Source organism: Lathyrus oleraceus, chromosome 2 (assembly GCF_024323335.1).
Source record: "Lathyrus oleraceus cultivar Zhongwan6 chromosome 2, CAAS_Psat_ZW6_1.0, whole genome shotgun sequence".
NCBI classification, from domain to species: domain Eukaryota; kingdom Viridiplantae; phylum Streptophyta; class Magnoliopsida; order Fabales; family Fabaceae; genus Lathyrus; species Lathyrus oleraceus.
In genome coordinates, this window is record NC_066580.1 from 458,805,528 (window position 1) to 458,829,882 (window position 24,355).

Below are 24,355 nucleotides of genomic sequence, written 5' to 3' on the forward strand. Positions count from 1 at the left end.
AAACAACACAAAACATACAAGCAAGCAAGGGTGGCAAACATGGAGCCCGACAACCAATTGATGGAATTACGTCGGCATCCGAACCAAAACATGCACAAAACGGCAAACGTGGAGCCCGACAGCCAATTATTGGACTTACGTCGGCATCCGAGCCAAAACACATAGTCAGATAACAATTAAACGCACGCAAAAAGAAAAAGGTTGCCCGGAGTGGTCTCGCACGACCACCTGCCTACATACCTCGTCTGGAACGAGGATCAGGGCGATGTAGTTCCCCTGAAAGGGACTAAATTGCTAACCAGAAACCGAGGGGAAAACACGACACTAGGGAGCTGAGACTCGAGCCTAATATTGTCATGCAAAGTCACCCTAAGTTCAGGTTTCTACCTACTCGCATCAGTGCGATCTAATCCTAACCAGGAAAGAAGCTAGCACACAAGCATACAATCATATATCAAATGAGAACAGGCATCTCAAACAAGCATGTCAATCAGATATCCACATAACATGCACTATAACCAAACAAGAGGCTCAATCAAAGGGGTTTGACCGCCGAAGCGAGTCGTCTGTACAGGCTGGTTTGCTCTTAACCTTGCCATTACGAGGCTAAGGTGAAGCAGATGATAGGATGAAGTGAGGATCAGACCTCACAGCTCTTATCCCTAACCAGGGAGAGCTGACAAATGAGCATGGGTCCAGAATAGGGGAACCCTTCTATACTCGATGACTCTGACTCAATGTGCACTGCACAGGATCTTGGGCTTTTGATCTCAATGCTACAACCATGTAATGGGAGCAAGGAGAAGACTCACTGAATAGTGGGGGACAGGTTGCTTGTCCCTACCTTCCACCAATTGCCTTACTTGAAGGACTTTCCCTGCTTGGGCTTAAAAATAAACATACACAATCATTGCCTCTTAAGGAGGACTTCAGACAATTTGTTTGCCCGGCCCGGTAACAGCCGGGTCTCCAGACTACATGAAGTTCAGAAAGTTATACCTCAAATGCAAGTTGCTTAAGCAAAGCAAAGCAATAGTTCACAAGGAACTGAGCAACTAAAGTACCTGGAAATAATCAAACTCAGTCAGTATTCAATCAGACAAATTGTACAGCAAACAATCAAACAGTTTAAACAATACAACACAAAGCAAGCTCAAGGCTTAAGCCCAAGCTCCAACACCTACAAAACAATGTTATGTTAGTGTACAAACATCCACAACATCAATTAAAATCAACTTGTATCATTCTCCATGTACATTATGCTTTTGATCCTGAAAAACCAAGCAAACATTAGTAACTAGACCACTAGGCCAAGCCTAGGGTCCAAAAGCAAGAAAAAACTCAAAACAGCAAGGTATTCATCATCCAACATCAAATTATCATCAAACACAAGCAAACATCATTGGTCTCATGTTTATATCATCCATCATGCTCAATTCATGCACAAAACAATCCATATGAGGTCAAATGAACCACCAAGCATACAAACAGAAGTATTGCATTCAAATCCCTATCAAAATAAATCCAAAATTTCTCAAATTAAATACACCTAAACAGGGGATAATCAAGGTCTACCATGTCAAATTTGAGCTCAATTGGGCAAATGGAACCATGTCAATGAAAATCAACAAAAACAGACACAATTACATGCTTCAATTCACAACATCAATGCATACATCCACTTCAAAAATTCATAACTCAATGAAAACAAAAAAGAAATGGATGAGACCAAAACAGGGAGGTCCTAACATGTGTCTACTACAAGCATATTAAATTTCATGATCATACAATACCATATGAGCATTTCCCAATCATTCTACTAACCTATGTCACATGAGCTTGCAAATTCAACCACCAGAAAGGAAAATTCACAATCAATTTGAAAATGCAGTGTAAAATTCCACAAAAATTCTCATAGCTTCCTAACATGTTAACTAAGCATCATGCAAAATTTCAATCAATTTCAACAAGTATAAGCCAATCAAAAAAATCCAGCAAGTTGACATAATGAGGTGTGACACAAATTGTCACACCTAAGTTCCAGAATTTGCTGCTCATTGACCAGGTATCAAAAATGCATGAAATTTACATATAAATGAACATCAATGAGTCCACAATCACCACAAAAATTTTCAGCCATTTATTTTATGATATGAGTATTTCATGATCAAATTGCCAAAATGTATCAAAATGTGACATACATTAGAAAAGCCTATGCCAAATAAAATATTTGCCAAGCACAACTTTGACCAATAGGTCAAAAAAATCCTACACAAGTCAACAAAGTCAAGGAAAAAATCTCCACATTTTTTGATTTTTCTACAATTTTTTATGCATTTTTTTAAGGTCATGGTAATTTTTAACAATTAATTAGATTAAATGGAATTTGATAATGGCAGTTTGGTAAATATTGCATGCCGCGGGCGGTAAACAGCCAATTCAAAATTTCAAATGGAAAAAACGGATCAAAGCCTGTACTGTCCAGAATTTCTCATCTTCTTCCTCGCGCTTGTTCTTCACCCTCTCAAAACGGATTTTTCTCATTTCTCAACCAAAATGCGCAAACAAATAACCGTTGGAAAGGTCACGACACGTAGAGTACGAATATCAACATGATTTTGTCTAATCGTTCCTAGATCTTGCAAATCGAAGAAGTTAGGGTTTATGTTCATAATTTCAAATCGAGATTTCTCATCCTACAGTCATCTATTTGCAAAACTACAAACATCACAATGATCTACATGACATACACTTTAAAACACACATAAGCATTCAAAGAATGGTGACGATCGAATTTTACTCACCTGGCCATGGCAGTGATGAAATCGGACAAGTTCGCGTGTGTTAGCTCCAAACAGTCCAACTAGAAGCTCCAAGGAACGAAATGATGCGCTCAGGTTCGATTGATGTTGCTCCTATTGTCCACAATTCGGATTTGCCATGGAAGATGCTTCTTGGAACAGTCACGATGCAAAGCTTGATTGATGATGAAAAGCAAAAACAGTCCTAGCACATGATGATACAAGATCACAGCAAAAAGAAATTCGAGTTTTGGTTCAAGGATGATGAAGTTTGGTGAAGTTGAAGGTGTTGAGTTCTTGATGAAAATTTGAGAGAATGAGAGGTTTCTAGATCTGAATTTGGTAATTGTGAATTCTGTTATGATTAGCAAGAGATTATGAATATATAGGTTGCACTAATCCATGCTTAATCCACTTAATTAACCAAATTAGCATGTTAAGTGAAATTGGTTATTTTGCAAATAAGGGCAAAAATGTAATTTCCATGTACAGCTCATTGCCAGCTGTTTTGACAGCTCATGCAAACTCCAAATGTCATATGTGAACCATAGAAACTTGTCCCATGCTCATTGGTGTTGTATTTCTCAAATTCACATATGTGTGGTAATTGTCCAATTTTCCCCATTTCACTTTTCAAGCCAAATCTCAATTTAAAAGGCCTAGGCATGAAATGAATATTCAAACACACTCCAAATGCCATTCCTGAGGTGTTGGAAAAAGTCCCATTCAAAAATTCCAATTATTTTGACATTTGGACAATTTTGCCCCTGGTCCAATTCAGCTGTCCAGTTGAAAAGTGACTTTTTGCCTTGGCCATTTTTGGGAAAATCCAATGATGCACCCTCAAAGTACATGTCAAATGGAGTTTGTGCATATAAAGAACTTGCAATTTGGACAAAGTATGTGGTAGTTATGGCCTCCTGATTACGGGTCTTTTCTGAAATTCACTGAGCCATATTTTGCAAACCACACATTGGATTTTCAAGTTCTTGGACTTTTTGGAAAGGTGAGAACAAGATCTACAACTTTCATGTTGAACAATTTTTCATTTGAAGCTTCCTTGGACATCTGTTTTTGAGGTCAAAAACTTTCCATTTTTGGAAACTTCAGTTACAAGTCACTTGCTATTTTTGGCAGTTTTTGTCCTGACTTGATTTTCTTCATTTTTAAGCCTTGCAATGTCATTTAACACTTATTCCAACATGAATGAAGTGTCTTCAACTCATTTTCACCTCCAAATCCATCAGATCATGTACAGTTGACCACAGTTGACTTTTCCATTTGATAGATGAATTTGGCAATGCATTGATCAATTTAAGCCCCAATCTCCAACTGAAATGGCTCAAGGGTGACACCCTAGCCTCAATAAGCACAATATAATCACAAAATGAACCCCATATCCATCAGAAATCTCATCCCCTGATCCAGCCCTGATTGGCCCAATGCAACTGATTAGGGTTGACCAGTGGTCAGAACCCTAATCTCAAGAAATCCTCTCCAATCTCTTGATGACATCCAACCATGATGATGATGATGTATCAATTCAATCAATATGAAGACCAACACCCTTGAGAATCATGAAACCCTAATTCACAGCCCAATCCTCAGATGGCCATGATCAATCAATGAAACCCTAGGCCTGCACTTTCTGACTTCCTCATCTTCTGATCAAGACTTGGGAAGATGGCTTGCACAATGTAATCACATGATATGCAACATGAAATGCCTAATGCCCTAAAATGAAAATGCAAATATGTTAATACTAGTCCCAAGAGAAGAGGGCAAATTTTGAGGTGTTACACATACAAATGCACAATTATATTATCTTGAAGAGCAAGACATCAAATAAATATGACCACATCCAAGCTTATCCATTCCATGATCTTATTCAAAATAGCCCATGCAACAGATAAATTCCACAAGTCACAGGTTCAAAATGACAGATTCACAATGATCATGTTGCAGATGAACTTAGGGATGTCTTCAAAGATGTGTCAGATGAAGTTCAAATTGTAAGCACTTGATTTCTCAGCAAGTTGGTATTGGCCAAGTCCTTTAGCTTAGGAAGGTTGCCTAGATTCTAAGTCCATTTCTCCAAGATAAAGCCAACAGTCCACTCAAAAGTTTTTTAGGGTTTTTGTTATTATTATATACATTAATGGTCAAAGACCACACAAACAAGCAAAACATACACAAACAAAATATATCACACAATATGGTCCAAGTGGACAAAGTGAAAATTGCATTAACATAAACAATTAGAATGATATGAACAATGACAAATGAAATAGAGTGCTAAAAGTAAATTGCATTAAAGTAAAAGCTTGAAATTAAAAGTTAGTAGTTAATGAGTTAGAAGTTAGTATTGTTTTGCTTTTGCTTTTACTTTCAAGACATTCTTTGGAGAACACTCAACCCATTTATCACAAGCATGAATTCTTGAACCAAAACATCTTCTAAAGGAAGGAAAGAAGGCCAAGTTTCCACACAATACCATGAAAGAGGGGAGACTTACAATCTCACTAACTAGAATGCTTATGCCTTTTATGTCATAAATTTAGCGCTATGTTAAGCAATCGTAATTGGACTTATGTAGAAGTCACAACTATTTGAGGTTGGGCAATAAAATTTTGGTGTTAATGCATGTTAGAGACATAATATAATGGACTATGCTCATGAAACATACCACACACAAAAAGAATATGCAAAAAGGTGTGGCCTAATCTCATCCATACTCATGTCAATTTTTCAATCAACTAGCATTAGGACTTTGAGATATCATAGGCCAAATGGAATGAATGCATGAAGAAAGGGAATAAGATGAAGAGGGAAGGGAATGGATCAAAACACAAATTGGTTAAAGGAGGAATTTTACCAAATTAATATCATCCATTCATTTTGGGAGATGGAATGTATATTCCATCAATCCCCTAAATCCAACGATATTAATTTGACAAAGTCAAATCAACCATGACCAAGGCCCAACAACAAGAGTTAAACATAAACAAGTCATCACAATTGGTCAACAAGTATCTTTGGCATTTATTCAAATTAAAAAAAAATACTAAAATAGTGCATTTAAATTAAATATGGTTTGTCCAATTCCTAAAATCTCATAAAAACACCAAAGAAATGACCATGAGATTTATCATAGGTCGAACAAGGTCAAAGAACCTTGGAGAAAAAATTTCATAGTTTTTGGACATTTAAAAATATTTTTAAATGATTAAAAATAAATGCAAAATCAATTAATTCATGAAAAATATTAATAATGATCCAAAAAATAATTTTAATTCAGAATATGAAAGAGAAAAATATTTGAATTTTTTTGGTGAAAGTCCCATATTTTTTGGATCAATATTGAATTTAATATGAATTATTGAAAATAATGAAATTAAAATGAAAATTAAAATATCATAAAAAACGTGGACCACTTGATCTCCCTCATTAATTGAGGTGGTAGATCAAGTGGCTAGAAACGCGCTATCCACGATGGACATGAGTTAGCGCGCCACAACATTGGTATTTAAAAGGGACGATCATGATTAAAACAAAACAAGAGGATCCTGTGGCTATGAGACATGCCAGCACATGGCCGGGGCTGTAGCTCCGGTCTTCTTCTCCGGTGGACCTCACCGGACCGGTCCGCCATCAACCATCACCAAAATTAAAAACAAGGACATGATTTCAAAGTAAAAATGGAACTGAGCTCGAATCTGGCCTCAATTCACTCTAACTCCAAGTATATTGAGAGATACATGGAGTTGAAATTTAAGGTACATGAACTGAGTTGCTTCGATTTGGCCTCAAAGCAACTCAGTCTTCTTTCCTACATTGGTAGGACTTCAGACAACCAAAGAATAAATGGAATTGAGCAAGAATTTGAGAGAATCGAAGAGATCAAAATTTCTGGAAAATATCTTCAATGGAGGTCTGGATTCAACTGATCTTGATCTTGCTTGTGCTTGATCTCACTCCACTTGCTTGCAGAAGAAGGATTGGATGCTTACAAGGTTGTGGATTCCTGAAGATTTGAATTTCAAAAACAGTGGAAATTCAACCTCAAATTTAAATGAATTTCTCAGGTTTATCCTTTGCAAAGTGAGGGTTTGAGATGGGGGATCAAAGCTGGCGCGAATGTGTGTTGATTGTTGAGCATATGAGGCTCTATTTATAGCTGAAACCATTGATATTTGCACACTTGAAATCACTTTCCAAATTTGATCATTGATGATGCATGGGCGCGCATAGGCCCATAAAATCATTGTCATAAGTCCACAAATGGATGTTAGATAGTCTGAATTCAGCTTGGATTGCAAGGCAAGTGTGCATTTGGATTTGAAGTTTGATCTTTGCCAAGTGATGTCACCATTTTCATGCCATGCGCAACCTTTGCATTCCTTGTCCAAAATGAATGAATTTGAGCTCTTTGGAAAGGTGAGATCAAGAGGAACAACTTTCATGTTCAACACTTTTTCATTTGGAGCTTGGAACTTGAAGAAATTTGAGGTGGAAGTTTGGAAATTTTTGACATATCAAATTTTTTCTAAGTGTTAAGTCATATGTCTCAATATTCCACCTTGCTTTAGTTTTTATACGAGCTTCAAATGAGAAAAGTGTCTTCATTAAAGTTGTAGCTCTATCAAATACCTTCAAAATGGTTCCCAATTTCATGTCATTTGGATTTTAAATGATACCGTTATGCATTTTTGAAGTTTGGAAAAATCACTTGGTCAATGGTATAGGTCAAAAGTGACCTATAATGTAACCTCATATCACATGCTCAAAAAAGTTGAACTAGATCCAATCCAAAGATTAAAGTTGAAGTAGACACATTTAACTTGATTGTGCAGCTTGGAAATCTTTCATCTCATAAAAATTGAGCAAGTTATGGCCTTGGGAAGTTGACTTTCAAATTAGGGTTTAGACAAAATGGCCCATAATGTTTCAACATAGAAAATGATTTTCCAAGCAAAAATAGCTCTAGGTATCAACATGAAAGTTGTTTTGAATATCATTTAGAGTAAGTTTTATCTTAGAATCATTTTCATATGGTGAAAATTGTAGGAGATAGGGTCTAGGGAGACCCAGTTTTGATCAGATGAATTCATTTGGCCAACCACCATCAACCAACTTGCTAACTTCCAATTCTCTTGACTTTCTTGGCTCATGGTAGATCATATATGCATAGATGATGAATTTTGAAGTGCCCCTTGAGAAATTTGATCAATTGGTGAGATAGCTTGTTGGAGAAGTTACTCAAGATACCCAGTCAAACTAGGGATTCCAAGGCAAATCACCCTCAAACTCTTGAAGAAAACTTGATCAATATAACATGTAGAGAACCTTGGGACTCATATATTGTAAGACCCCAATTTTTGCCCTAAGATCCCTCAAGGCATCATATCATATCATATCATTGCCTCAAGGATCATTGTGCACCTTTGCTTCCCTCCTAGTGGGTGGGTGTCTTGTGAGTATGGTTCTTGATCACCAAGCATGTATTGCATTTGTATATCATTGCTTTTCATTTGTTTACTAACCAAAAGTACAAAAATATTGTCATCTAACCATGTTACTTGCAGCTGAAGCAATCATCAGTCAATCAGTCAAATCATTCATTGAGCAATGGATGGTGACCATTCTTGAAGAATTTGGGCACCATGATCATTCATCAGAGATTCACATGAGTCATGGTATCATTTGGTATCAAGATCTCAAGAGAAAGATGTTTGAAATTCATCAGAACATGGCTCAGTCAACCAAAACCCTAGCAAAGTCAAATGTGGTCAACTGTGCATTTAATCAGGAATTGGAAGGTGTGAGATGGTTGGAAAAGTCTCATTCATGTCCATACAAGCCTCATTAGGCATTTCAAAGATCAAGGTTGAAGGATTTGAGGTCAAACAAAAAGTTTCCAAAAATAGAAATGACCTATAGTTTTCAGCTGCCCAAAATGGAAAGTCATTCTCCTCAAAATTATATGTCCAAGAAAGCTTCAAATCAAAATTTGTCCAACATGAAAGTTGAAGATCTTGCTCTCACCTTTCCAAAAAGTCCAAGAACACTCATTTCCCATGTGATTTTGGACTTCTGTTCGTGGCAATTGGAGAGGGAATCGTGCTGAAACCAACTGTTGCAACCTTGAGCTCATCAATGGCAGCTGGCAAATTCATCATGTTCGTGCGTTTCTGAGCTAAACAATCACCTCCATACACCTCCTACAACATCCTACACTATCTGTTTTCACAATTCCAGGCCAAACACGCACGGATTCCTCACTGCAATCATCATAAGGTGAAATTTCGAAGTCTTTAATTATTGCAATCAACATGTGGTTTAGATAGATCCTTGAACATAGAGTAATCTGAAAGTTGAATAGTGCGATTTCATCCATTATTCATCAAGAAATCTGGATTTAAAGTTTGTGCATCAAAACATTTCTTGATTAGATCTTCTTGTATGATAATTTCTGGACAAATTCATTACCATATCCATGATCCTTGTTGAAATATCAAGAGATCCATATATGGCATGTGCATTTTTGTGAAAATTCGTTCATGTTCATCAAGAACATGAAGAAGGCGATGAAGCTTCGAATTTCTGGATGCAGAACGCGTGCTAGATCCTGTTTCGCCTTGCTTCGATTTGAATTTCTGTTTCCCGCCGGAAGTGACCAATCACGCCACGCCATTTCATTAAATGAAACGGGGCGTTTTGCCCCTGGCTGTGGATAATTACGAAATTGCCACGCGCCTATTGTTATTCATTTTAAATCTTAAATAATTATTTCATTCTTTCACCAAACTTCTAAAATTCATAATTAATTCACCTTTTGTCCAAATTGGATGGGGATTTTTGTGTTGATCTCCAAATTCTCTCTAGTTTGTTTTTGGTATGATAACAAATGTTGTGCCTGGCTGATTTTAAATTTTGCCTAAGGACTTTGGACATGTATGCTTTAGGTGTATGTTTTGCCATTTCATTCATAAAATGATGATGCTTGCTCCAAAATGCTTGAAATTTTACATGCCTATTCTTGACTCTTTCCTGGTGATTTTGATGTATAATTTGCTATTTTTGAGTTTCTGGTTAGATAGATATGATGTGATCTTTTTGAGTGTGACAATGTGTGTCACACTATGTTATGCCATGTTCATGAATTTTGTTTCCATGCCTATGCTAGGTCTTTTGCCCTGGATTTTTGCATGTGGTTACATATACATGTTAGGTTTAACCATGATTTTTTGTAGAATTTGTTGATACATTTCCTATTTGATTGGTATTTTTGTTTGCTGTTTACCATTTTGTGAGCTTCTCTTGAGTGATTAACTTCCATAGCTTGTAAAATGCTCATACCTTATCATATGAAGATGAAATTTGGTGGAGTGTTTATTAACATGTTTAACTTCACTTTGGCTTTGGTCCCATTCATTTACAATGATTGATTTCTGTTTTACACTTGCTTGAAGTTGGTGTACACTTTGTGGTCTTGTTTGAAGTTGTATTTGCATACCATGACTTCCTGGATTTAATTTCCCTACTTCCTCTTGTCCAAATAACATGAAATTTGATATGCTTCTCATTGAATGTGTTCTGTTTAGACTGGAAGTTTTGTGGAATTTATTGAGCTGTTTTGGTATTTGTTTGATGGTAACCATTCTGTTTGCTCATATATGGTTCACACTCGCCTACTTTGACCTAAATTGTGCATGAAATGAATTTGGTGCATTGTTTTGATATGAGAACAATTGGTCCTTCTTATTAATTGATAAATCTTGGTTGTGATCAATTTTCACTTGCTGTTTTGAATTTTTCACCTCCTTTTGACCCTAGGCTTGTCCTAGTGGTCTTACTTCTCACATTTGAGTTATTTTTTCAGGTTAAGAAGCAAATGCTTTGAAGAGTTTAATTCAAGTTGATCGAGTTTGGTTTATGTACTTGTTATGAACTAACTGGGTTTATTTTGTAGGATGTTTGGCTCATTTGAGTTGATTGTGCTTTGCATATTGCATTGTTTGATTGTACATTGTTTGTTGATTCTTATGTTGTTTGTTTTGATTTTGTGATTGGGATGCTGATTATATTTGATTGATTTCAGGTACCATAGTCGCTTTAGTTCCTTGAGAACTAGCTATTGCTTTGCTTTGCTTAAGAATTGAGGTATACTCTCTTGTCTCCATGTAGTCTGGAAGACCTGGCTTGTTATTTAGCCAGGCAACTGTCTGAAGTCCTCCTTAAGAGGCGATGTTTGTGATTGTTTACTTTGTCCCCAAGCAGGTAAAGACCTCATATGAGGCAATTGGTAGACAAAAGAGATATGTAACCTATCTCCTACTATTCTGTGAGTCACTCACCTTGCTCACACCACATGTGTTGATGCATAGTGAGTAAATACCCAAGATCTATCGAGTCTAACTTGTGGAGAGAGTTCCCTCTTTCTGAACTCCCACACCTTCTGATATTCAATGCTCTCCCTAACCAGGGATAAGAGTGATGAGGCACACCCCTCATATCCTTTCATCTGCTTCACCTTGGCTCTCAATGTCAAGGTTAAGAGCGCCTTTCACCCTATTCCAGTTGACTTTTAAAGTCCAACCTTTGTTTGAGCCCAATTGTGTGGTTATAGTGTGTGCTACTTGAACTTGTTTGATTGATTATTTGATTCATTTGAACATGATTGCTTACTTGCCATTATGCATTCATCATTATTGATTGTTAATTCTTGTATGATCATTATTGCATATCCTTGTGATCTATGTTGGTTTGTCCATTGAGGACAATTGTAAGACCATGTTCTTTGGCCATTGTCCCTGTGATATGGAAGGATAGAGTGTAAGACCTCATTGGTCACTCATATCTTCTTTGCTCTTGTTTGTTGTATGAGAGGATGCAATTGTAAGTCCCTGTGATGTGGCATTTGTATTCCTATGACCATACTTTGGAGGTTGGTATAAGTCCAGATAGATTGGCATCCGACATCCAAGTTTTGTTTTACTGTAGGAGGTTGGTGTAAACCCAATTATTGGTATCCGACATCCGCTTTTGCTTTGTGAGATTGGTATAAGACCATTGATGGCATCCGGTATCATTGTTTTGTTTTAGGAGATTGGTGTAAACCCAGTTATTGGTATCCGACATCCGCTTTTGTTTGTGAGATTGGTATAAGACCATTGATGGCATCCGGTATCACCTTATTTTGCTTACTTGCATTGTTGCCTCATTCCTAAGGACACACTTGAATCATCTTCTATATGATTTCAAGAGGTGAACTTCTGGGAAGTTTTACACTTCTTCAACCACACCCTTTTTGTTTCAAAACCCTTTTTCACATTGTTGACTTTTAAAAAACTTGTAAATGCATGTTGTGCAAACATTCTCATCTCTTTCCAAATTAGAAACTTGGACCCTAAGTCCTTGACTTTTCAAACTTCTTTTCATAACACTTCTTTGAATCAATCTAATCATCCTTTAACCATCCTTTTGTGAATAATCATAATCAATTACTCCAACTCATTCAATTGTTTTGTGGCTTTGTCCATGCTTGTTAAGTTTTCATACATTAGTCATAGGTTTGATTTGTCCTAGTTGGTTGATGTTAATCTCACCTATTTGTCCTTAGTTGATTGAATTGTAAGTCTTCCTTGCTTATTATAGGGTTAACCCCTCACTAGCAAGTGGAAGCTTTTCTCACATGGTGGACTTGTTGTCTCATAAGGTTGAGTTTTCTCCCGTGGATAACGTAAAGCCTTAGTGCTATTGTTTTAAAATGAACTCACTCATGTTTTGGAAATCTTTTAGCCGAACTACGGCGTTTTGATCCTTACCTTTGATGGAAGGTACATAGGCAACGGGTTCATCCGTTCAAACACAAAAACAACTAACTTGTACATTCTTTTCTCAACATCCCATTCGTGTTTGCACAATATGTCAAAAAACAAATAAACATTTTTATACAACAAGTGTGAAAAGGGCTCCCTAGGAGTACCTAGGACGTGATGGGTGCCTAACACCTTCCCATTGCGTAATTTACCCCTTACCCAGACTCTCTGATCTTTTATTGGTTTTCTACGTGTAAAACTTCTTAGGTTTTTGTTCGCTTTTTAACCAGTCCTTAGGATAAAGAAAAGTGCGGTGGCGACTCGAATTCCTTGTATACTTTGCTTATGGTTTAATCAATAAATGATATAGCGACGAATACACCGCTACAGAAAAGTGGCGACTCTGCTGGGGACGACATTAGACCTTCCCTGGTGGTATTGCCTACTTTTCACCCTTGTTGTATGATATCTGTTTATCTGTTATTTGACATATTTTTGTACAATTTGGGATAACTGTATTGATTGTAATGTTTGAATTGCTTGATATACAAATGCTGTTTGCTTTGGTGATCTCTGTGAGATGAGTTCTATACCCGAACTCGAGTGCACTCTAGGATAGGAGAATGGTATAGTCTTGTTGACTGGTGTGGAGTATTCCTTAGCCAGTTGACTTGCGAGTCCATTCACTTGGTGGAGGTCATGTTGGATTAATAATGTCACACGAGTTATTTGTGGTTAGGCATTATTCGTTCAATCATGTGCCTTAGAAGCCAAGGACCGTAGTTTACCAAACCCATCTTGGCCTATTTTTAGGACGTAGTGCGGAGGTCGTTCAGATGTAAGATCTGATGCGATTGTTACGCGATACTACACTCATAAGAGTCACTACGCCAAAAACTGGAATAGACAGCGCCCCTTAGAGGGCGCTTTATTACAAAAGCGCACTCTAAAGTGAAGAGAAAAAATAAGGAGCATACTATTGGAATAGACAGCGCACTTTAGAGGGCGCTTTTGTAACAAAGCGCACTCTAAAGTGAAGCGAAAAAATAATGAGGAAATGGAGGGACACCAATAGAGGACGCTTTATTGAAAGCGCCCTCTAAGGGTAACCTTAGAGGGCGCTTTTTAAAAAGCGCTCTCTATGTCCATGTACATTTCCAGTTTATAAGGCGCTTTTGGAAAGCCTTAGAGAGCGCTTTTAGAAGCGCCCTCTTAGGCCCCCTTTAGAGGGAGCTTTTGTAACAAAGCGCCCTCTAAAGTGAAGCCAAAAAAATAATAATGAGGAAATGGAGGGACAACAATAGAGGGCGCTTTAGTGAAAGCGCCCTCTAAGGTTACCCTTAGAGGGCGCTTTTAAAAAAGCGCTCTCTAAGTCCATGTACATTTCCAGTTTAGAAGGCGCTTTTGGAAAGCCTTAGAGAGCGCTTTCAGAAGCGCCCTCTAAGGTCCCCTTTAGTAAACATTAAAATTATAACATATACTGCATGTCTCTTTATTTTCCCTCTTTATCTGTAACTGGGTTTTCTCTCTACTGCGATTACTCTCTACTGCGATTACTCTCGTCCTCCGTTCGTTCTCCCTCCCTCACCGTCATCATCGCCGTCGCCTTTTTCTGCTGCTGCGTTCACGTTCACTGAGTTATCTGCCTCCACCGTCACTGTTCACTTTCTTCTCCATCGTTACCGTCACCTTGAAGGTATTTCTCTTCTCCATCGTTACCGTTCACTTTCTTCATGTGTTTGATTAAGGCATTTTCTAAACTTAGTTTTACATTTTGTGCATTATGTTGATTAATGTTGTTTAGGGAAAACTGAGTTTTTTATTTTTGATTGAAAACTGATATCATTTGAAGTGTGTTTGAGCTTGTGCTTGGAAGTTTGATGATTATGGATGCAAGTTTGTTCATGTTCCAAACACCATAAGTTTGCATTGGTCTTTTGCATGCAGTAGGTGTGTGTGAGTTTGTATTCAATAATGATAAAAAAAAGAGTTTAGATTGTTGTAACATGAGAGAAATGGAAGGTATATGAATGTGTTCACGTATTGAATCATTGTCTTACTTGGGTCTTATTGAATCATTTCTATATTACAGATAAAATGGCTAACCAAGACGATACCCATGACGCGAATGGATCACGTAACAATGTTGAAAAAGAAATCAAACGAGGATTGACTGTTATGAAGTCAATCATTCGTGCAAGAGACAAGGGTGTAAAATTTGAAGTACATTGGAGTGCTGAAGACCAACTAATTGAGCCTAACGGTTCAATGTTGGCAAGTTACATTGGTTTCCTTGTTCGACAACATATTCCGATTACATGTGATAATTGGAGAAGTCCGGACTTGAAGGTTGGCAAAGAAAAAATATGGTCGGAGATACAGGTACTTACCATATATTGTTATATGTTTTTTTTGCATCAACTTTGCAGCCCTGTATTGTAGGCAGAATTTAGGACTTCTCAAAGTTGATTTCTTGTTGCTTTGTCGTTCATAAAATACACCACTAAATTCTCTGCGTTTAATTTTTAATTTTTTTTCATCAGGCTTGTGTCTCAATAGAGGATGAGTATCTACCTAAAGTTACTTTTGTAGTGGTCCAAAAGAGACATCACACCCGTCTCTTTCCTGTCAACCCCAAAGAGACCGATAGAAGTGGAAATATTATGCCAGGTTTTTTCAATATATTTCTCAACGCAGCTGGTATATATTATCATTTGAATTTATCACTTTTTGCTGATTTTGTTGTTCTAAATTGTCAAAGGAACCGTGGTAGACACCAGCATTTGTCACCCTAGGGAATTTGATTTTTACCTTAACAGCCATGCAGGAATTCAGGTAATATTAGCTATGTCATTTAACTTTATGCCATTGTTTACTATTTGTTGCTCAATCGCCTTTTGACAGTTCTGTGTTATTTGCATTTGGACGTGTTCTTTTTGCAGGGGACTAGTCGACCAACGCATTATCATGTGCTGTATGATGAAAATAAATTCACTGCAGACCAGCTACAGAGTTTGACCAATAACTTGTGCTACACGTAATGATATGATTTGCTTTTTTAATCTTAATTAATGTTTTCTAAACTTGTACTGTTTTCATTTAATTTTAGAAGCCTTCTGATACTATTTTTTTCCATTCAGTTATGCGAGGTTTACTCGATCTGTCTCAATAGGTTTGTTACTCGATTCCCTTTGCTTGTTTTTGTTTTAGGCTATACAAAACTTTAGTTTAACAAAAATGTTATCTTGTATGCAGTTCCTCCTGCCTATTATGCACACTTGCTAGCTTTCCGCGCTAAATACTACATAAGTGAAGTTGAAAATTCTGATTCTGGTTCTGCAAGTGGAAATAGGAGTGCCACCAACTTTGTGTCGACTCTGCCATCTATCTTGGAAAACGTCAAAGAAGTAATGTTTTACTGTTGATCTTGATTTGTCGTACAAGCTTCGAGGATAGATTTGGGAGTTAGGATATTCACCATGCCTTTTTTGGATATACTACTTATGCTGCCATCTGTTTTTTTGGTTGAGCCTTATTTTGTATGGATGTGCGATAGAACTACTAGACAACTTTTGGATATACAAAACATGTTTGCCACCATGGGTGGATGGGCGTTATTTTGTTTAGTATTGGTTAGAACTACTAGACAACTTTTGGATACAGTGGTCACTGGGTGTTGGTTGCTATGGATCTTTCGAGACTAATAGTGTATTATCTCGATTCGTTATCTCGATTCGTCACTGGGTGTTGTTGTATATTGTTGATCAAAGAATCATATATTAATGTTGTATATATGGAGGATTAATGTTGTATATAAATGGATTCATGTTGTATATATCAATGGATTAATGGTGTATAACATTGGATTAAAGGATGAAATCAATATGAATTTTACACTTTTGCAGCATGCGAACAGGTTACCAATTAAATATCCACTGTTTTTCAAACAATTTTTTTTAAAATAACTAACACTTTAGAGGGCGCTTTGTCCAGAAAGCGCCCTCTAAACACTTTACATTGACAACTTTAGAGGGCGTTTTTTCCTGAAAGTGCCCTCTAAACACTTTACATTGACAACTTTAGAGGGCGCTTTTTCCTGAAAGTGCCCTCTAAACACTTTACGTTGACAACTTTAGAGGGCGCTTTTTCCAGAAAGCGCCCTCTAAGGTGTCCCTTTATGGACCACTCCAGAGGGCGCTTTCTTCTGAAAGCGCACTATAATGTGGCCACTTTAGACAGCGCTTTCTCCAGGAAAACAAAGCGCTGTCTTTACCTATGCCAGCGCCACTTTAGAGGGCGCTTAAAAGCGCTGTTATAGGCCAAAATAAGCGCCCTCTTTTCCCTTATTTGGCGTAGTGAGTCTCTCTCGAGAATATTTTTGGAATACGAGTATTCGTTCCTCCGATAATATCCGAGAGATGGGACGATGATTACGGGAACCTCTGGTAGAACATGTCTGGCAGGTTTAAACCCTAGTACACTCCCTTTGGGTGGTTCTTAACCAGGACTCCACGCTCGTGACTCTCAGCAAACCCGTGATTCGTGGTTGAGTCGTTCAAACATCGTTAATATTAATGGAACTTGGGTATTGATAAGGTGTAAAACCTAAATCTACCAAAATGGATGATTGATATTAAGGATGTTAGAGCCGGTTCATGTACCGTTAATATCAATGGAACTTGGGTGTCGATAAGGTGAAAACCTAAATCCACCAAAATGGATGATTGATATTAGGGATGCAATGAGCTTTCCCACGACCTTTGTTTGGTGTGCTTTGCTTGATCCTTGAGTGTGATTGTTGCATTCATGCATTCATGCATTCATCTGCACTTCATGTCATCAGAAAAAAGAAAATTTTCAAGGAACTTAAAGGGTTTATTTGCAAAATTTTCAGACATGGAAAGACCAAAGAGGCATACGAAGAAGTACAGTTTCCGACAGCCCGATGTAAAAGAATTAAGGAATCTGACATCATATGTATTAGATCCCTTGGGTTTCAAAGCTCGTTATGGGAAGCTTCTGCCTCTGCTCACTACTCAGGTTGATGAGGGTTTGATGAGTACCCTAGCTCAGTTCTATGATCCGCTGTATCACTGCTTCTCTTTTCCGGATTTCCAGCTGTTGCCTACCTTGGAGGAGTATTCTCACCTTATTGGGATTCCGATTCTGGATCAGGTGCCGTTCAGTGGCCTAGAGAGTATTCCATCTGCTCGAGAGATTGCAAGTCTGTTGCATATAGATGAAGATCTGATTAAAGCTAATCTGACTACCAAAGGTGGAATTCAGGGTTTTCCTTCTGAGTTCCTCGTCGCTCAAGCTACCATCTATGGGAAGGCCATGAGTGAGGATGCCTTTGAGGCTCTGTTTGTGCTGCTCATCTATGGATTAGTGCTGTTTCCCAACTTCGACAAGTTTGTGGACATGAATGCCATTAGGATCTTCTCAGTCCTTAATCCTGTTCCGACTTTGTTGGGTGATGCTTATGTCTCTTTGCACCTGAGAAATGCAAAGGGTGGTGGAGTTATTGTCTGCTGTCTACCTTTGTTGTACAAGTGGTTTATTTCGCACTTGCCGCAGACAGTTGCTTTCAAGGAGAACAAGGGATGTCTACGGTGGTCTCAGAGGCTCATGTCTCTCACTAATGATGATATCTCTTGGTATGATCGCGTGTACGATACCGTTCAGATCATTGACTATTGTGGTGAATTCCCCAATGTGCCTTTCTTGGTACATGTGGTGGGATCAGCTACAATCCCATTCTCGCACGTCGTCAGCTTGGGTTCCCCCTAAAGGATAAACCTCATAACATTCTGTTAGAAGGTGTGTTCTTTCAGGAGGGTAAAGATCCCCAAGGCCTGAAAGCCAGTTTTGTCCGCGCTTGGCGCAAGATCTGCAAGAAGAGCAGGAATGAGTTGGGTCCGAAGAATTGCATTGCTTTAGAGCCATACACCTCTTGGGTCAGACAGAGAGCTGCCACTTACTTGATGCCATATGACCATCCGAGACCTACACCGTTGGATGTGGCTGGGCCTTCAACCCTCCCTACCCAACGTGTAGAGGAGTTGAGAGAAGAAGACCTTTCACGTGCTTGGATCCGTGAAAGAGAAGAATTGCTTCAGCAGCTTAAGGAAAAGGACGCTCTGATTGAATTTCTCGAGCATCGGGTGATCGACGATCCCAACGATACTTGGACTTCTTTGCTTCCTCAGTCTTCCAAATTCTGGAAAAGGAAGTATGATCAGTTGGCTAAGGAGAAAGCAGATATGGAAGCTGCCTATGAGAGAGAGATCAAGAAGCTGTGCACTTCTCGTCTTCCAGCATCCCGAGCTGCTAGGGATCCATAGGATTTTATTTTCCTTTTCTCTTTGTAATAATCGAAAATGCTGTACTTCTTTGTTGAGTATAATGAATGAGATATTTTCCATTGGAATTAAATTGCTTTAAATGATAAAATTTGCAAATAAATACCCTAAGGGTTCCTTGAAAATAAAATAAAGCATATGCACTAGCATTTCATGCATCATTGTGCATAAGCAGGTACCTTGTTTCTGGTCTTCTTGTTCTGACTCTGTGTTCTTCATTTATTTTGAAGACAAGCTGACTCACCGGTATTATACTCGAGCCAATTCTGCAAGAGTTATGGATCAGCTAGAGCAAGAGAACCGTGAATTGAAAGAAGAGGTCGCCAGACTTGGCGCTTTGATGGAGCAACTCCTTGCTGCTCAGAATCAGCCTGCTCAACCGCCTGCAACTCCTGTTCAGAGGACTGTTATCTCTGAGATTGTGGCTCCGTCTGTGCCGGCCACCAGTGCTCATTTTGCGTCTCACGCGATGCCAGTCGGGTTCCCTTGGGGGATGCCTTCGGGTTTCATGCCGGATATTCATGCGCCAACTTTTGCTCACATGCCGACATCTAGCCCGGTCCCTGTTGCTGCTCCTCCTGTCGTGCATACCATGCCAAGGGTGGACGACACCATCTATCATTCCGAGCCGTCTGAGGGCCCGGATGCTAATGAGAAGATGGACGCCATGAATGACCAATTCCTTGAGCTGAGGAAGGAATTGAAGACTCTTCGAGGTAAAGATCTGTTCGACAGGTCTGCTGCCGAGTTATGCCTTGTTCCCGGTGTGAAAATACCGATCAAGTTCAAAGTGCCTGACTTCGAGAAATACAAGGGGAACACATGCCCTCTTGCTCACCTGGTCATGTACGCCAGGAAGATGTCAACTCAAACTGATAATGATCAGCTTCTGATTCATTATTTCTAAGATAGCTTGTCTGGTGCTGCGCTCAGATGGTACATGAGCCTGGATAGTGCCAATATCCGATCCTTCAACGACCTTGGCGAGGCCTTCGTCAAGCAGTATAAATATAACGTCGATATGGCGCCTGACCGAGATCAACTCGGGTCCATGTCGCAGAAAGACAAAGAAACTTTCAAGGAGTACGCCCAGAGGTGACGAGAGCTGGCTGCTCAGATTACTCCTCCGCTAGAGGAGAAGGAAATGACTAAGATCTTCTTGAAGACTCTTAGTTCTTTTTATTACGAGCGGATGGTCGCTAGTGCTCCCTCTGATTTCACTGAGATGGTGAATATGGGGATGAGGTTGGAAGAAGGTGTCCGTGAAGGACGTTTGGCGAAAGATGAAGGCTCTTCTAGCAAGCAGTATGGAGCATTTGCTAAGAAGAAGGATGGGGAAGCACATGCTGTGCAATCCCATTCCAAATCAAGGAAACCTCCCATTCAGAGGAAGCCAGCACGCCGTGCCGGTCATCAGCACCAGGTGGCTCATATAGCACCTGTTTTCAAAGATAATGCTCAGCAACATCAGCAGTATCAGCATCAGCAACAATATCAACAGCCTCAGTATCAACAACAGCAACGTCCACAGCAACAGGCTTACCAGCCTCGTGGAAGCACAACCAATCAAGCCAACCTGAGTTATGATAGGAAGAAGATCAGCTTCGATCCGATTCCAATGTCGTACGCAGAGCTTTATCCTTCCTTGTTGGAGAGGAAGTTGGTTTCTCCCAGGGATCCTCCTGCTATTCCTGCAAATCCACAATGGTGGTACAAACCAGATCAGCACTGTGTTTATCACTCCGGAGCTTCGGGCCATAATATTGAAAATTGTTATCCACTCAAGACTAAGGTTCAGGACCTTATGAGATGTGGAATTTTGAGCTTCGAAGATTCGGGCCCAAATGTCACCAAGAACCCACTGCCTTCGCATGGGAAATCTGTGAATATGGTCCAGGGATGCCCTGGGAAATATAAGGTCAAATATGTTAGTCATATTCGACAGTCGTTGGTGGAATTACATCGGTTGCTGTGTCAGTACAGCTACATGGAGCATGACCACGACAAGTGCCGTATCTGTTCAGTTAACCGTCTGGGTTGCAATCAGGTCCAAAGAGAGTTGCAAGAGCTATTAGACGAAGGAACCATTTAGATTCTGCAGAATCGCAATGTCGATGAGGATGAACCGGAGGTTAACGTTATATCCCCTGTGTTCAAGTTACCTGAGCCTGTTGTTATTCGCTATGATAGCAGCAAGCCGAGTACTTCTCCTTCTTTGGTGATTAAGCCTGTAGGCCCCGTGCCTTACTCATCTGATAAAGCTGTGCCGTTTAGATACAACCCTGTTGCTGTGCAAGATGGGGTAGAAGTGCCTTTGCCCTCAACTGCTGTGACTAATATCGCCGACGTAAGCGGCTTGACCCGGAGTGGTCGTGTTTTTTCCGCACCTGCTAAGGCTCCTGTTGCTTCTGAATCAGCTGAGCGTCCGGTTGGAACCGCTGTGAATATTCAGAATCCGGCACTTGATGTTGCCAGACCCTCTTCCGTACAAAAAACTCCTACTTCTTCAGTTGGCCCGAGTGGCATTGTGAATGAAGAATCTAATTTGATGCTGAGGCTCATCAAGAAGAGCGAGTATAACGTTGTAGACCAGCTTCTACAAACGCCATCCAAAATCTCCATACTATCCTTGCTGTTGCATTCAGAACCCCATAGGGAGGCTCTGCAGAAAGTCCTGGATCTGGCGTATGTTGATCATGACGTCACTATTGAGCAGTTTGATAGTATAGTTGCAAACATCACTGCTTGCAACACTTTGAGTTTCAGTGACGCTGATCTCCCCGAGGAGGGAAGAGACCACAACATGGCTCTACATATCTCTATGAATTGTAAATCTGATGCTATGTCCAACGTGCTGGTGGACACTGGATCATCCTTGAATGTATTGCCAAAATCCACACTCTCCAGATTGTCATATCAAGGTCCTCCTATGAGGCAGAGTGAGGTTGTTGTGAAGGCATTTGATGGGTCGCGCAAAACTGTGATTGGGGAAGTTGATCTCCCAATCAAAATCGGACCAAGTGATTTCCAAGTTACCTTCCAGGTAATGGATATCCACCCATCTTATAGCTGTCTCTTAGGCAGACCATGGATTCATGAGGCTGGCGCCGTGACATCCACCCTACACCAGAAGCTGAAATTTGTCAAAAACAAGAAACTGGTCGTGGTAGGGGGAGAAAAGGCTCTCCTGGTTAGCCACTTGTCTTCTTTCTCATATATCGACGCAGAGGATGAGGTTGGAACTCCGTTCCAAGCTTTATCTATTGATGAACCGATTGAGAAGAAGTCTCCATCATTCGCTTCCTACCGTGATGCAAAACTGGCCATTGAATATGGTGCAGTTGCTGGTTTAGGGAAGGTGATTGAGCTGGAAGATAACAGATCCCGGGCTGGCATTGGCTACTGTTCTGGGGCGTATAATGAGCAAGGTTTGTTCACGAGTGGAGGATTCATCCATGATGATCAACCTGAAGAGGAAGCTGCTGCTATCTTGGAAGAGGATCAGAAGATCTGAACAATTTCGTCATTCCTGGTGGCGTCTGCCACAATTGGGTCGCTGTAGATGTTCCTACAGTCATCCATAGATCAGAGTAATTATTCACTTTGTTTAAAACCCTTCTCCCATGCCAAAAGGAGAAGTGATGACATTGTTGGCAGCATTTAATAGAATGATATTTCATTCAATTAATGCATTGTTAAACATTTGTTTGTCCTTTTGTTTTCACTTTTTGCTTTTTGCATGAAATCAGTGATCACAAAAAACCCATAAAAACAAAAATAAAAGCAAACATTTTCATCTGCATAATGATTTGTTTGTTTAAATTCTAAAGTTTTTCATTAACCAAAATCATTATGCAGGTTGATCTTAAAACCCATTGAACATAATGATCCAACACCATCTCCCAATTTTGAATCCCCTGTATTCGAGGCAGAGGAAGATGATGTTGAAGGGATTCCTGATGAAATTTCCCGTCTATTCATTTATGCCACAGTGAAGCGCAAGAGACAGTTGAAAAAAGGCCAATTTAGGATCAAACCAAAAGGCGGACTGAATCAAGACTCGTCCCGATGAGGATATAACTCAAAAGGGAAAACCCGTCCCGAGGTGTGTTGGGAGGGAACGGAAATAACCGTCATCCACGAGGATGTATCTCAGTGGGGAAATGGCAGGAAAGGATAGACAAAGCCGAAGGCGTCCAACGGACACCGGTTTATTCTCGTAGCAATTGATTACTTTACCAAATGGGTTGAGGCCGCTTCGTATGCGAATGTGACCAGACAGGTGGTTGTGAAGTTTATCAAGAACCAGCTGATTTGCCGTTATGGTGTGCCAGAGAGGATCATTACTGATAATGGATCTAATATGAATAATAAGATGATGGACGAGTTGTGCGCTGAATTCAAGATTGCACACCATAATTCCTCTCCCTACAGACCTAAGATGAATGGGGTTGTTGAAGCTGCTAATAAGAATATCCAGAAGATGACCGTCATGTACAAAGATTGGCATGAGATGCTGCCATTTGCTTTGCATGGATATCGTACGTCTGTACGCACTTCAACAGGGGCAACCCCTTTTTCTCTTGTCTACAGCATGGAGGCTGTTCTCCCAGTAGAGGTGGAGATCCCATCAATGCGAGTCTTGATGGAAGCCAAGTTGACTGATACTGAATGGATTCAGAGTCGTTACGACCAATTGAATTTGATTGAAGAGAAGCGATTAACTGCCATGTGCCATGGTCAGTTATATCAGCAGAGAATGAAGAAAGCATTCGATAAGAAGGTCAAGCCTCGTGTGTTCCGAGAAGGTGACCTCGTGCTTAAGAAAGTTTTGTCTTTCGTGCCCGATTCCAGGGGCAAGTAGACTCCAAACTACGAGGGTCCATATGTTGTTAAGAGAGCCTTTTCAGGCGGTGCTTTGATGCTTACAACAATGGATGGGGAGGATTTCACTCGTCCTGTGAATTCAGATGCAGTCAAAAAATACTTTGCCTAAAAAAAAAAGAGTATATGCAAATGAAAAACAGAATAGCTCGCTAAGTTGAAAACCCGAAAGGGCGGCTTAGGCAAAAATGAGCATCTCGGTGGAGAACCCGCAAGGGTAATCCAGGCAAAAGTTAGAGACTTTAAAAAAATATATTTGCATCCCGCTAGATTGAGTACCTCACCTTGGGGCAATCTAGGCAAAAACTAGGGATTTGGCAAGTAACTGCATCCTGACAAGACTTTCTGGTCACCAGCTGTCTGATCGCCAGGGATTCTCGATTCGTCGTCAACTGAAGCTTCGAATACATCGAGATTCAAATTGGTAGAGAAAGGATCATTATGTTCAATGTAGCCCTCTTCCAATATATATCACTGATTTCAAATT

General features: G+C 39.6%; 1 long non-coding RNA gene across 1 annotated transcript; it reads left to right on the forward strand.

Moving 5' to 3' along the window:
• Positions 1-15,163: 15,163 nt before the first annotated feature.
• Positions 15,164-15,650, forward strand: LOC127120365 (uncharacterized). The gene is made up of 3 exons (XR_007803190.1): positions 15,164-15,292; positions 15,384-15,457; positions 15,565-15,650. It is a non-coding gene; the product is annotated as an uncharacterized LOC127120365 (long non-coding RNA).
• Positions 15,651-24,355: the final 8,705 nt, after the last annotated feature.